General features: G+C 43.1%; 1 protein-coding gene across 8 annotated transcripts in view; it reads right to left on the bottom strand.

Annotated features, from left to right (window-relative positions):
- The window catches only part of DAB1 (DAB adaptor protein 1), an 833,814-nt gene that overhangs the window by 312,070 nt on the left and 507,674 nt on the right, over positions 1-14,070 (bottom strand). The window contains exon 1 of one of the 8 annotated variants that reach the window (XM_048498956.1): positions 9,314-9,583. The exons of the other annotated variants lie outside the window; for them this stretch is intronic. The gene's annotated coding sequence lies outside the window, so the exon portion shown is untranslated. Of the gene's footprint in view, positions 1-9,313; positions 9,584-14,070 lie in introns of those variants that run through there. 8 annotated transcript variants of the gene reach the window in all.

Raw genomic sequence — 14,070 nt, 5'->3', positions numbered from 1 at the left:
GAAAGAATTACTAGCTCAACATAATTCCGTAATCTTAATGGTCTGAGTGGGAATTCTCAGATGTCTCCCACTCAAGTCCAGCTCTCTAACCACTGTAATATAAAGGCTCTATCAATATGTACATTTATTATGTACCAAAACATTTTTAATCTTGCTTTTCTCACAGTAAACAATGACTCAGTCAAAGCTAGCCAGAAGACATTAAAAGCCAAAGGTTCATAAACACTGGCTGCAGCCCCCATATACGAGCCAAATAAATACCACTCAGCCTGATGGCCTTCAAAAGCCCACCTGAAAAGAGACCATCCAAATTAACCATGGTCTCTAGAGGAACTGAGCTCTAGCATCTAAAGATGGGCTGTCACCTCAAGGATCTCCAAATCCCACCAGGAGGCTGGAATACCTTTCATGGTCTCCTTAAGGTGAGAACTTCAGTGCCTGGAAGCTCATCTCCCTAACCCTGCCCTCTCCTCCCCTGGGCTGGGTGTGCTGCTGTACTCAGCCCCCATGCCCCCAGCCCTCAATGACTGCAGGTGACCTGCCCATGTGGGCCCTGCCATTGCCACCTCACACCACAGCAGACCACCAGCACAGTAGCAGATGTAAAAAAAATTGTCTCTGTTTTCCTTATGGCTGCCACAGAAGTCTCCACACAGTGGATCAGTGATGCCATCAATGTGTCATGACTGGCCAAAGCAGTTACTGTGCCATTGCTAGCCACAGGGATTTGGGATTATACAGTAAGATACTCACTTCATTTTTCACTGAAGCACATTCAAGCTCAGACTGTGGTTTAAAATGCATGAAAATCTTATTTACATGCAAGGTACAGATTCACATACTAGAATTTACTAAATTAATTTTGGCTATATTATGTTTTAGGAATATTTAAAACCTGAAACTTACTGTGTACAAAACAACTACCATAAAATCTCTCTTCCTTAAAAAAAAATAAAAAGCTGAATAAGTAATTCCAGGATTGCTCAGAAAGTTTTTTTTCTTCTGAATGATAACAACTATGAAATAGTTCTTTGTCAGCTCTCAAAGCAGGACTCAACAAATCCCAGGTGCCAGGTTGCCATAGCACCTAGAAATCTCATTGTGGCACCTAGTATTAACAACAAAATGTTTATTGTAGTGTAGGTCAGTGATCCTCTGAAGAAGTACAAACTCATTTCACAACATTATATGTTTTGCTGCATGACACATACCGCATATACTCATGTATAAGCCAACTTTTTCAGCACATTTTTAATGCTGAAAAGGCCCCCCTCAGCTTATGTTCGGGTCAGCTTATACTCAAGTATATACAGTATTTATATACAACTTTATGTGCCCTAGTCTGTGCTGATAACCTCACACCAGCTATAGCTGAAGCTCTGTTTGTGTAACCCAGGGTCCATTAGGGGGAGCTAAAGAGCTCAGATTTTCCATATAAGGAAGAAAAAGCTTCATTTCCTCAGAATTGTTAAGAAGCCTGCAGCTGGAGCCAATCAATTTCAGAGAGTTCAGTTGATATGAACTGTATTTGCATATTTCAGGTATGAGAATGCTTGTATTAATTGTTGAGAAGGGGATATTGTGTTTATATTGATTTTGGTTTCCTGTTATAAAATGTTATAATGGGTGCTAAATAAATATTATTTTCCTCAGAATTGTTAAAGGCCTGTAGCTGGAGCCAGTCAACTTCACAGAGTTCAGTTGTTATGAACTGTATTTGCATATTTCAGGGCTACCCTTGAAGGCTTGACAATAAGGAGAGAGGGCTCAGCAAAGAACAGCAAAGCTGCAAGACCATCAACAGTGCCACAGGACACAGCTAGAGAGAACTGTAAAGGACTGAGACCCTGCTAGTCTGTTTTGCATAGCAGGCCAGATCCTAGGCGATTATCTGGACCAACTTTTTAATCACAAACTCAGATGGGCATTTTCAAGGGCAAGATGCAGTTCGTCACTACTTCAAGGCTGATTCTCAAACATCCCTCCGCATGATTGACACTATTCTTTCTGCCCTTCTTACACTGACTCCCTTGAACACATCTTGCTCTTCTGCCCTAAGTACAACAGCTTTAGAAGAAGAAGAAGAAGAAGAAGAAGAAGAAGAAGAAGAAGAAGAAGAAGAAGAAGAAGAAGAAGGAGGAGGAGGAGGAGGAGGAGGAGGAGAAGGAGGAGAAGGAGGAGGAGTTTGGATTTATATCCCCCTTTCCTGTAGGAGACTCAAGGGGGCTTACAATCTCCTTGCCCTTCCCCCCTCACAACAAACACCCTGTGAGGTAGGTGGGGCTGAGAGAGCTCTGAGAAGCTGTGACTAGCCCAAGGTCACCCAGCTGGCGTGCGTGGGAGTGTACAGGCTAATCTGAATTCCCCAGATAAGCCTCCACAGCTCAGGCGGCAGAGTGGAGAATCAAATCCGGTTCCTCCAGATTAAATACACAAGCTCTTAACCTCCTACGCCACTGCTGCTCCCAACTTTAGGCCCAAGTTCTCTGCCTTAACCCCGGTCAGGTTCTCAGACCTTTCTACGAATGCAAAAATGATTTTTTTGCTCAACAATCCTGAAGCTGAAATAACTGAAACTGTAGCCAAATTTCTACTGAGCGTTTTATATTAGGTTCCATTCATTTCTGTTCACATCACTCACACTGTTCTATGCCCTATACCCCTATTCTTTGTTCCTATGTTGTATATGCCTAACAAAGGTCTCTAAATTCTAAACATATAAAACCCTGAAGGCTGGAAAATGAGTCTGGATCCTAAATGTTTTGGATGGCTCTTAAAGCTAGAGAAAATTTGTCAAGGCCTCAACATTTTAAAAAATCACTGCTTTAAGCAGTAAAAGATTCCTCTATACCTCACATATAGTAAAATCAATAGCAATTTGGCAACACCTCAGCATGTGAAGACTGCTCAGAATTAAATATTCGTGAACAGTTTATGGTATGTTGTCAAGCACGGGGCACAATAGAGGACTCAACCAAATCAATACTTTTATTTCTTCCTTTTTTCTTCCTCATCAAACATGGGATGATTAATTTCTAGGCAGTCTCCACCCAAAAGCATGCAATGTAATTATTACTGGGTGTATACGAGCTGTTCAAAGATGTTTCTCTTCTAATAATATGTCTATGACTATGTTCTCCCAGAAGAACAGACAAGGATTTATATCCCCCTTTCCTGTAGGAGACTCAAGGGGGCTTACAATCTCCTTGCCCTTCCCCCCTCACAACAAACACCCTGTGAGGTAGGCATGAGGTCTAACTAATGCCAGATGAACTAAAGTGAGGGAATCACAAGTAGAACTGAAGTTGGCACCTGGGGGAGGAGACTATCCTTTGGATATATGGGTCCTAGGGATGAAGGGCTTTAAAGGTCATATTGAGCATTTTTAATTGGATTTGAAAACCATGGAGCTGGGAGTGTATTTGAGCCTCATAATGTTGCTAGAAATTCTGAGTCTTGAAAATAAGCAATATACTCATTTTAATTTCTTTTTTTATTTTGGAAAAAGTTATTTAGTAATTTAGACTCAGGTTTGCATTAACTGAAGTAATTTAGTGGGTGTTTGTGTTTACATTTGAGTGTTAGGATTAACTGTATTTGCATGAAAAAATTAAAATAACTAATTTTACTTTCTTATTATGAGTGCTTTTAGGCTGAATGAAGTAATTAATGGGGTAAAGGTTATGTTCTGAAAAATAGTCAGCGAGAACCTTCATCTTAAAAAATCCTGATTCATTTTTGCTTAGCTCTACCAACTCATCGTAATGGCTTGTTAATGAACTCAAGCAAACATAGCGCCTCAGCAGGGTCTGCTTGATACCCTACAGCTGTTATCTCAACATGATAATCTCCACGTATGGTATCGCATCGTCATATGGGCCCAGAGGTCAAAAGGCAACCACTGGCTCTTTCACCAGCTCAGATAAAACAGAAAAATCAATTTCAGCCATAAGATGAAGCCAATAATATGTCACAAAACATTCAAAGCAGTACATAAGTCCAAAAACATAACATAATAAGCAATGTGATCAGAACCCATACATGAAAATGTTTTAAGTGTATAGAGAGGCAAAAGATCAATTTTGATGTTTAAACATGAATAACATACTACAAACAATCACAGAAACTGGTATGTGAAAATTATATACAAATGTCACTAGACAAAAATAAAAATATGTTTTGCTTTAAAGTATGCTCCAAGTCTTCTTTTAAATTTTGATATGAAATACAGTATATATCAGAGAGAAGTCCAAGTCAAAATAATTAACAGTAATTTCCTTAGATACAATATTTCTTTAAGCAAACTACACAGCACGAAAGACTAATATTGGTGTTTTGAAAAAAGCAAGATAAACACGCCACCGCCCTAAAAAACCCCCAACAACAATAGATTCCATCAAATATTCCTCTAGAGCATCCCATAGTTCTGTATGCAGCAATGGAAACATACTGTGAAACAGCTTGTACAAGATGAGCTTCATCAACAATAAGTAATTTTTATTCTGTGTGAATGGCTGAAAACAATGAAGGTGATTAAGTGCTGTAGACAAATTTAGGAAAGTAGCAAAATAATTATAGTAATAAAAATAGTTACCCTTGAAACAAAAATTTAGTTTGGGAACTGTTTGCAGGGCCTTATTTTGCTGATAGATATCAAGAAACAAACAGCAATTATAAGCTTTATTACATAGGTAGGTATTTCCCCTTTCTCCAAAGAATCTCTCTTTGTACTTGCCCTAGCAGTTAAAAAAAGACTTCAGCAAGAACTTTACATAGTATAAAGCATCAATAAGAACATACAACGAAAAGACATATCAATATATGCATGTGCACTCCATTTTTCAGGATAGACGTGTTTCAAGTATACTCATACTGTGGCATCCACCCTCCAATTCAAGCAGAAACTATAAGTGAAATCCCAAGAACACTTTCCTGAGAGTAGAACTGCTTAGGATTACTCTCTGAGTAATCAAATACAGTGATCAAAACACTGAAGCTGGGTTGGGGTTGCAGATAGAAATCCTTCACTCCCATACATCTTTCTACCCAGGATAAGGCTACTGGGTGTTCTGAACAACGTAAATTCGGAAATCTCAGAATGCCTTGAAAGCAATCCCTTCAACAAATATTTACTTTCCCTTTTTCTCCTACTGTTTATCTTTAAATTTGCAATCTACCAGAAAAAGGAATCAATTTCTTATATCTGTCATGGATGATGAGCAAGGACCCCAAGTTAATATGAATGCTCTCCATACCTATATCTCATAATTATTGCAATATGAACTAATGAGGAAGAACCTCAGATGGTCTATTTACATGTTCCTGCCGTAACCAGCAAGTATTTTGGTATGCTGACAAGTGGGAAATCCAGATCCAATTTCCAGTAAAGGATTGTACAGGCACAGTGTCCTACATATGAAATAAGAAATTAGTTAGAGCAGGCTGGGATATGCTTTTCACTGAATAATTTAATAAAACTTGTCAAGTGTCCTTAATGTGCCCTCATCACAAAGACTCAGAACAACCAAGCATGTTTTCCAGCATAATACAAACAAATCTATTTGTCCTGTATCAGTTGAATGTTCTTTAATTTCAAGTATCAGGCCAACATAAAAGCTACTTCTTAAAAGAGAGGAGAAATCCCATCCTCCCACTGGTTCCCTCTTCCTTATTTCCCCCCATCCCCATCAAATCTTCTTCTTGAAGTACCTCAGTCCCTGAAGGGGAAAAAGTGTGAAAATCTGACAAGTTCTGCCTGAAGAGGTTAAGGTAGGTGTGTGTGTGTGGGGGGGGGGGGGTGTCACACTTTCCCTCACTACCACTGTTGAGCAACAGCATGTGAATAGGGAAAACAGTAAAGGAGAAGTCAGTTTCTTTTGAACACTTCATCAAGCAAAAGTCATTTAGAAGTTGCCACAGGTCTTGCTTCTCTAGTGGTATATTTCTGCCTATGTAGACAAGAACCCTCCACAAGTACAAATATAGAACAGCACAAACTATCAGTAGACTGTCTTCCTGATCAATAACTATGCAGATGGCAGTGAAGAAACAACACATTCACACTAATTATAGAGATTGTTTCTTAATGCATATTCTCTCTCCCAACATTGCAAGATAGAAATTCTAGTTCTCATGCATTTCATGCTGTAGGTCAAACTAGGTATGATGCACTAGGAGGAAATATTGGATTGAACCCTTCCATGTTATTTTATTATTTGAAATGCTGTTTTCAATCTTTTAAAAAAGCAAGTGTATTTTTTAGAAAAATAAGCAGCACCCCCATGAAATCTGTGACCAGACCTTCTCATTGTCTTTTAAATTCAGTTACAACCAAGAGCCATGTGGTGCCCCAGTGCCCCAATTGGGAATGCGCTTGTGCAGAAACAGGAGAGTGTTTAACCCTTTTAATACCGCATAGTTCTACAAACTGAAACCACACTGTGAGGCAATTTGATTTCTGAAACTGCATGGGGGTAAATTGGTTAATACACAAACAACCCCAAATCTCCAGCCTTGATCCATATTGGGGTCCCTGATTATTGCAATTCGGCTTTTAAAGATTGCTGGAAAGATCCTATCCCAGATCCCACAGGAACTTATTACTTATTGTTTTTTATCCTCCAGCTCTCAATTTCTGTACCCCATTTATAAAAGAGGAGAGAAACTTCTGACACATCTTCCAAAAGCAAAAACAATTCCACAGATGAGCAGTAGTTTAAGAAATAGGCTCCCAGTTATTTTCATTATTTTAAAAATGTACAATATAGAGCAGCACAATGATATCAGGAGACAGATTGCAAACTGAGATCATCCCTACAGATACATATCATTTTATGAAATCAAATCTACGAAATCAAAGCTATTGGCCCCGTACCTCTCCTGTCCTGATCTAGCCACTGTGATTCATGCAACGGTCACCTCTAGGTTAGACTACTGTAACTTGCTCTACGCGGGCTTGCTTTTAGCCTTGATCCGGAAATTGAAACTCGTACAGAACGTGGCAGCCAGGCTTCTTACGGGAGTATCAAGCAGGGACTCCGGTCCTATACCAGCTGCACTGGCTGCCGATCGAGTTCCGGGTCATGTTTAAAGCATTTGTCTTGACCTTCAAAGCTATTCAAGGCCTTGAACCTGCATACCTACTAGACTGCCTCTCCCCATATCACCCCGCTAGGCCCCTCCGTTCATCGAAGGAGGACCTTCTGGTGATCCCTGGCCCTAAAGCTATCAGGCTGGCCTTTTACAGCCCTGGCCCCTACCTGGTGGAACAGGCTTCCAAGGGAGATCAGGGCCCTGCGGGACCTGCAGAGTTTCCACAGGGCCTGTAAGACGGACCTGTTCCGCCAGGCATTTGGCCATCCTGGTTAAATACATTGCTGCCATTTCATCTGGCCTCCTGTGGGCATAAAGGTAAAGGGGGGGGAGGATGACACCATTTGACGAGATATGGTTCCGGTTTTTATTCTCATTATTGCGAATCAGTTTTTATGTTATGTTTTTAAGTTGTTTTTATCATTGTTGTTCACCGCCCTGAGCCCCGAGGGGGAGGGCGGTTTAGAAATCAAATCAATCAATCAATCAATAAATAAATAAAGTGGAGAACAATTATTATTATTATTATTATTATTTATTCAATTTAATAGGCCGCCCTACCCCCAAAGGGCTCAGGGCAGTTTACAGAACAGTTAAACACTTAAATACATCATATAATTCCAGTTAAAACAATAAATAAATTAAACATTAAAACACTAGCAGCAGTAATCTTCTATAATAAAAATAAGTAGATGATGTCCAGCATTAAACCCCCCCCCCCCCCGGGGAGGGGACTGGCCGATATTCAATCAGCAGATGACATATGGAGAAGTAAAGAGCAACAAATGTAGGGTTGGGGCAGAGTTCCTTCTGTGTAGCTGCTTTTAAATCAGAAAGATTGCTTGACTATCTGATGCACGATTACTTTATGAACAGTTCTTGGGAAATACCAAAGTATCTGCAACATAACTCTGCTTAACAGCAAATACAGAGGAACAGGCAGGTTTTTGTGAACTGTCACAATAACATGACATTGTGTATAGCTGTAACAGAACAATGGGAACAATTATTCAGTCACACAACAAACTCCATTTCCATCACAAATATAGGATTTCAACTGAAACTTCTGAAACTGCTTTTAAAAACCATCACATTTCCCCATGTTTCCTCCTCTTTCCTTTGTTTTACAGTTGGGACTGGAATGGGGGTAATCATGGCAATGAGGTGGTTCTTCAAAGAGGTTTAAAAGAAAAACCCAATAAGAAATCTGTGGAAGAATACAAATCTGTCATAAAAATTCATAGCACAAGTGTTGATGAACTTTCACTGCTGGGTTTAGAGATGAGTGAAACTTCTTTAAGAAGTGCTGAGACAGTGCAAGACAAGTTGAAATAACGCAACCAGCACTGCTGTCAATGCCTGGAGACTCCACTTGCCATGAAGTAGGAAAATAATGAGGAAAGGGAATCATTTTTTAAAAAAAATACCAGAGCAATCACAGGGGATTCTTCCCATGCTATAGTCATGCTTCGAGCATCCCAAATTAGGAAATCCGAATGCTACACCCTAAGAAATGCAAATGTCTTTGCAGCCTTGCAAGACCCTTTCAGCAAGTCCGACGTCTCCCCAACGCCTGGCTTTCTCAAACGATCAAGTCTGCACGTGGACGACGGCAACACAAAGCGGAAACCACGGGGAAGTAGGGCACAGCTTACCCGACGGCTAGGGGGGAGGGGTCTGGGTCGTTTTTATGCAAAAAAAGGGGAGGGGAGCAGCCACCAGCGACTCGCAAGATCTTACCACGTTCAAGGGAAAAACGTTTTGGGGGAGATGTCTCGTGTATATATAAACACACATACACACTATAATTTACAGATCTACACGTGTCCATCTTGTTTTCATGCGGGAGAACTGGAAAAGGCGGAATGAATTCCCTGCAGCTGACTGTCGTATGGGCGTCGTGGCTCTTTTCTACCCCAAATCTTCGCCCATGCTGCCAAGAAGCTCAATGGGGTCCGGCGGGCGAGGAAGCCGGAGGGATTAGCGCCAGGGTGAGAGGGATGCCCAGTTTGGAGCTTCACCCCCCCCCCCTTCACATTCCCAAGCAGCGTCCAAGAAGTGGAAAGGCTGTCCTCGTGGTGGGTTCTCCAAGGGCGGACGGGGAGCGCCAGAGACGCGCGCCTCGCTGCCCTTTCAGACGCGGAGTCACCCCGCTGCAAATTCGGGGACTCCCCTCTACCTCGCCTCCCACCCCGGTCTCTCGAGTCGCCCCCGGACTCACCTCGCCCGGCCGAGCCCTCCCTCCTGCCCATGGTGCGCGCGGCGACCGAGGCGGCTGCTTCTCGCCGCCCGCCTGCTTGGCTGGCTCGCCTCGTTCTTCTCAGCCCGTCTGCTGCTCCGCCGGCTTCTCCATCCCCCTCCGCTTGCGAGGTGCATCCGCCCCCCGCTGCCTTTGCCCTCGCAGGCCACAGACAACGATAAGCCGAGAGAGAGGGAGAGCGCGCGCTCAAGGGGCGCTTGTTGCTGCTGCTACCTGCTTCCCTTTCTCCCCCAACCCGCCCCACCCCGGGAGGCGACTGAAAATGGGGGGAGGGGATTTAGCGCCTTTTTATTTCTGAAGCCACACGAGAATGTCCTGATGCATAAACGGGGGACCGGGGGGGGGGGGGGACGACTATGCTGAATGCAATCTCCGCTCATGACTGCATCTTCCCCATGTCCGCCAGCTTTCCAATCAAAGCAAACAAGCATTACTAATACTAGCCAAACAGTACACCACCACCACCTTTTTGTTTCGAGCTCCCCAGCATGTGATTCGTCTGTTTCTACAATCTCAAACCCATCCGTTAACATCCTATTTAAGTGGAACCGAAAGTTTGCAACAAGAAAGTGATTGTCTGAGCCATCACTACCAAAACGAACGGGGAGGGAAGAAGGGACAGGGACGTGGGGGTGGGGGGTGTCTCCAAGCTTGCAATGTGCCTTGAAAAGCTTCTTATAGCAAATTCTTCTTATAGCAAATACCTTTCGTTTCTGGGGAAGGTAATTGAGAGAGTGGTGTTGGAGCAGCTTCGGGGTTTCCTGGAGGACACATTGGCTTTTGATCCCTTTCAGTCCGGTTTCCGTGCTGGGCACGGGACGGAGACCGCTCTCGTCGCCGTCACAGACCTGCTCCGCTTACAACTTGACCGAGGCGGATCGGCGCTGCTGGTTTTGTTGGACCTAACCGCAGCGTTTGATGTGGTCGATCATGACAACCTGACCCAACCGCCTGGCCGCTTCTGGGGTGCGAGGCACTGTCCTTGAATGGATTGCCTCGTTTCTCCGGGACTGGACACAGCAAGTGTGGTTAATGGAGACCAAAGCGTCCACGGAGGTGCCTCACTTCATTGCGGTGTGCCTCCCAGGGCTTCTGCTGTCCCCGGGCTATTATTTAACATCTATATCACGCACCCCTTGCTCCAGTTGGTGCGGAGCTTTGGGCTAACGATGTCATCAATATGCTGATGACACTCCAGCTCATCTCTGTTGATGGAGGGGAGGAGCGGCATGCCGCCCCTGCAGCTCTCCAGCATTGTTTGGAGGCCGCAGCTGGTTGGTTGAAACAGAGCAGGCTGGAAACTGAATCCATCCCGAAGACCGAGGAGATCCTTTGGCTGAGGCGTGAGGGTGGGGTGGGGTGGGGGGGACTTTCCAGCCGCCGGTGTGGGAGGGAGCTATATTGGCACCAGCCCTCTGTTCGCTTAACCTGGGGGTCCACCTGGATTCGTCTCTTTTCGATGGAGACCCAGGTGGCCCATATAGGCAACCCGGAGTTATCGCGTTTTACCATCTTCGCCAGGCCCGGTGGCTGGTCCCCTTCCTCTGACAAGGTGACGGCCACGGTGGTACATGCAACGGTCACCTCCAGGATAGACTATTGCAACACTCTACGCGGGCCTTCCCTTTGCGCTCCTGACCTCCGGGAGATTGCAAAATCGGTCCAGGAATGCAGCGGCGCGTATGCTCACGGGAGGTGCCATGAGAGAACACATCATGCCTGTGCTCTGCCGCTTGCACTGGTTACCGATTGAATACCGAATCATTTTCAAGGTGCTGGTGTTAACCTTTAAGGCTTTACGCGGCTTGGGACCTACGTACCTACAGGACCCGTCTTTACCCCTATATAAACTCCCGAATCGGCCTCTGCGTTCAGCAGAGGCCAACTTACTTGTGATCCCTGCCCCCGCAAGTATACGGCTGGCCTCCACCCCTACCGCGGCCTTTACTGCTCTGGCCCCTGCCTGGTGGAACGCTCTCCCGCCAGCTGTTCGGGCCCTGCGGGATCTTGTTGAATTCCGTAGGGCCAGCAAGACAGAGTTGTTCCACCGGGCCTTTGGGGAGTCTACCCGTTGATAGGGGCCCCCTAACCTCCCTCCTGTTATGATCTTATAACATCAAGCGGATCTTACCGCCCGTCCTCTTTGAAGTTTGGGAGAATGGAAGTTGGTGCCATCTTGTTTTAATGCTAGACTATTGTACTGTATTTTTAATAGGGTCGGGCTTATTTTTATTAGAGCTGTATTTAATTTATATTTACTGAATTTTAACTTATTATTGTGCTCTATTATGTATTGTTCACCGCCCTGAGCCCTTCGGGGGAGGGCGGTTTATAAGCCCAATAAATAAAATAAAATAAAATAAATAAAAATAATAAATTGCTGTCACATCACATCTCTGCACATGAAAGGTGCAGCTCCCATGTCTGCTGCTTGATGTGTTCCTCCCGTCCTGCCCCCCCCCCAACCAAAGGAGGAGAGCTTTTTATAATTACACCTAGAAAATAACTTTAATTTGCCAATTTCATTAAATGATGGTGTTGAAGAGAAATGCAGGGAAATTATATGTAGTTACAGGCATTCTATCCAAACAGAAAAACAGCAGAACACTATAAATCCATAATTTCCCTGCAATTAGATCATCTTTACATGTATTCCTGCAATCCTCTCTCACTGTCTCTCTGGCAGAGGCTTGAATATCTTTTTAAATAATTCAAAGGAGACATCTTTCCTAATATATGTGTATGATTGCTAAAACTCCTGTCCCATCTTGGAGCAACAGTTTCCTGACCATGATGTACTCAGTACTTATACTCCATTCATTTCATACCCTTGTACTTTCTGCATGCTCCTTAACAGTAAGTCAGCCATTTTTATTAGTAAGTAATTTTGAGGAAAGATAAATCTTGAGTGAAGCTGAGTACAATCAGAAAGCTACTGAAAATAGGAAGTTTCTTGGAAAGTGGTTTGTTTGTACTGTTCATGCACATGTTGTGGGGGGGGGGGATTATCCTCCCTAGGAAACATCATAATAATAACAAATAATGTGATAGGGAGGGTGTTTTTCCCATTCATGTGACTTCTCTCAGTCACCCATGAAAATTTAATGAAGCATTTAAGGTTGCTACCTTTTGAGTCAATGAGCTAAGCATATGTAGGCTAACACACTTGGTTCTGAGGCAGTAGGGTCTACTACAAGCAGACCAGAAGTCAGAGAGATGCAATCTTTTCAATACAAAATTCACGACCCATTAAACCTATTCTGTGATAGCAGTTTCTCTAGAAATAGGACTCTCCTTGCCAATCTTTCTGAATAAAAACAGAGGCAACACTGTAGACTTCCCGAAAAATTTCCATTCACACTACAGAATGTGTATCTGAGAATTCACAGGTGAGTTTATTTCATAGAGATGTCAAGACATACTTCATAGACAAGATGTCAAGGATTTGACCCTTCCACTGAGTTATAGCTTGTTTCTCTACTGGACTTCGGACTGCTTCATATATTGTTTTTTATTATATGAAAAGTACTTCTAAATTGGAAATAGTACTCACTTTTATCTCTGTGCATATGAACTGAGAGGACAAGATTGGCTAGAGATGTACATGCTGCAAAATGCAAATGTATGATTTTGAAAAGGATAATACCTAGGAGATTTGCATGCTATTTTCAAAATAAAAAATTTTGGTGATGAAAACAATGTAGTACATAGTCTGTGTGGGGGTGAGCCTATCATGCTTAAAAATCACACAGGTAAGAACAAACCCGCACACTGATACTAGACTACATAGCAGACCATATGAACTTGGAATTCAGCTAGCTCTATAAACAGTCTACAGAGAAGAATGTTGCAGAAAAACGTGCACAATATATTATCTTAACAGTTTAGACTACCAAACTAGAAACAAGAGAGTTTCCTGCACTGACATACTTTTTAGTGAGGGCATGATTGAATTGGGAAGATTACTAGTAATGAATCTGGGTGCAAATTGTCAAACAAATTTTTATAACTCAAATTTGTTTGCAACATTCAGGTTTGTGTGCTAATCTGAATTGTTCTTCAACATACCTAATTATGTATTTAAGAAAATAAAAGATCCATGTTCAGAGGTTTGTCTACATATGTTTTCACTGAACCCAGGCCAAGGTTAGCCGGATGAAGGCCACTTTGCTCTGCCCTGTGCAGGGGCTGTGACAGGCATTGTAATAGCTTGATGATTTGCCTGCCTTGCTATTCCTATTCTAGATAGGTTGATAGATTCGGGTTAGAGACCTTGGTTGTGGTGTAGGTTGTTACCGATGACACTGGCTGGGAAATATGGTTCTACGGTCCTGAAGGAAAATATTAGGTTGTGTGTGTTATGTGCCATTAAGTACAACGGAACCTCGGTAATCGCCGGTAATCCATTTGGCAGCGCTCGGCAAACTCCAAAACTGGCGTAAACCGAGGCTACGCCATTTGCGCATGCGCTACACAAATGGTGTAGCAAATTTACGCAAAAAGCGTAAATTTGCGCAAACAGCGTAGGCAAACACCAAGGCGCCCAGCGACAACCAAGGAAGAAAAATGGCTGGGCGCAACTGACGAATTCCGAAACTGGCGTAAACCAAAGGCAGCAATTACCGAGGTTCCACTGTAGTTTCCATATTATGGCAACCATATGAATTAATGACCTCCAAAATATCATACCATCAATAGCCTTGCTCAGGTCTTGCAAA

The sequence above is a fragment of the Sphaerodactylus townsendi genome, linkage group LG05 (assembly GCF_021028975.2).
Source record: "Sphaerodactylus townsendi isolate TG3544 linkage group LG05, MPM_Stown_v2.3, whole genome shotgun sequence".
NCBI classification, from domain to species: Eukaryota; Metazoa; Chordata; class Lepidosauria; order Squamata; family Sphaerodactylidae; genus Sphaerodactylus; species Sphaerodactylus townsendi.
This window is presented reverse-complemented; position numbering and strand designations above follow the sequence as displayed.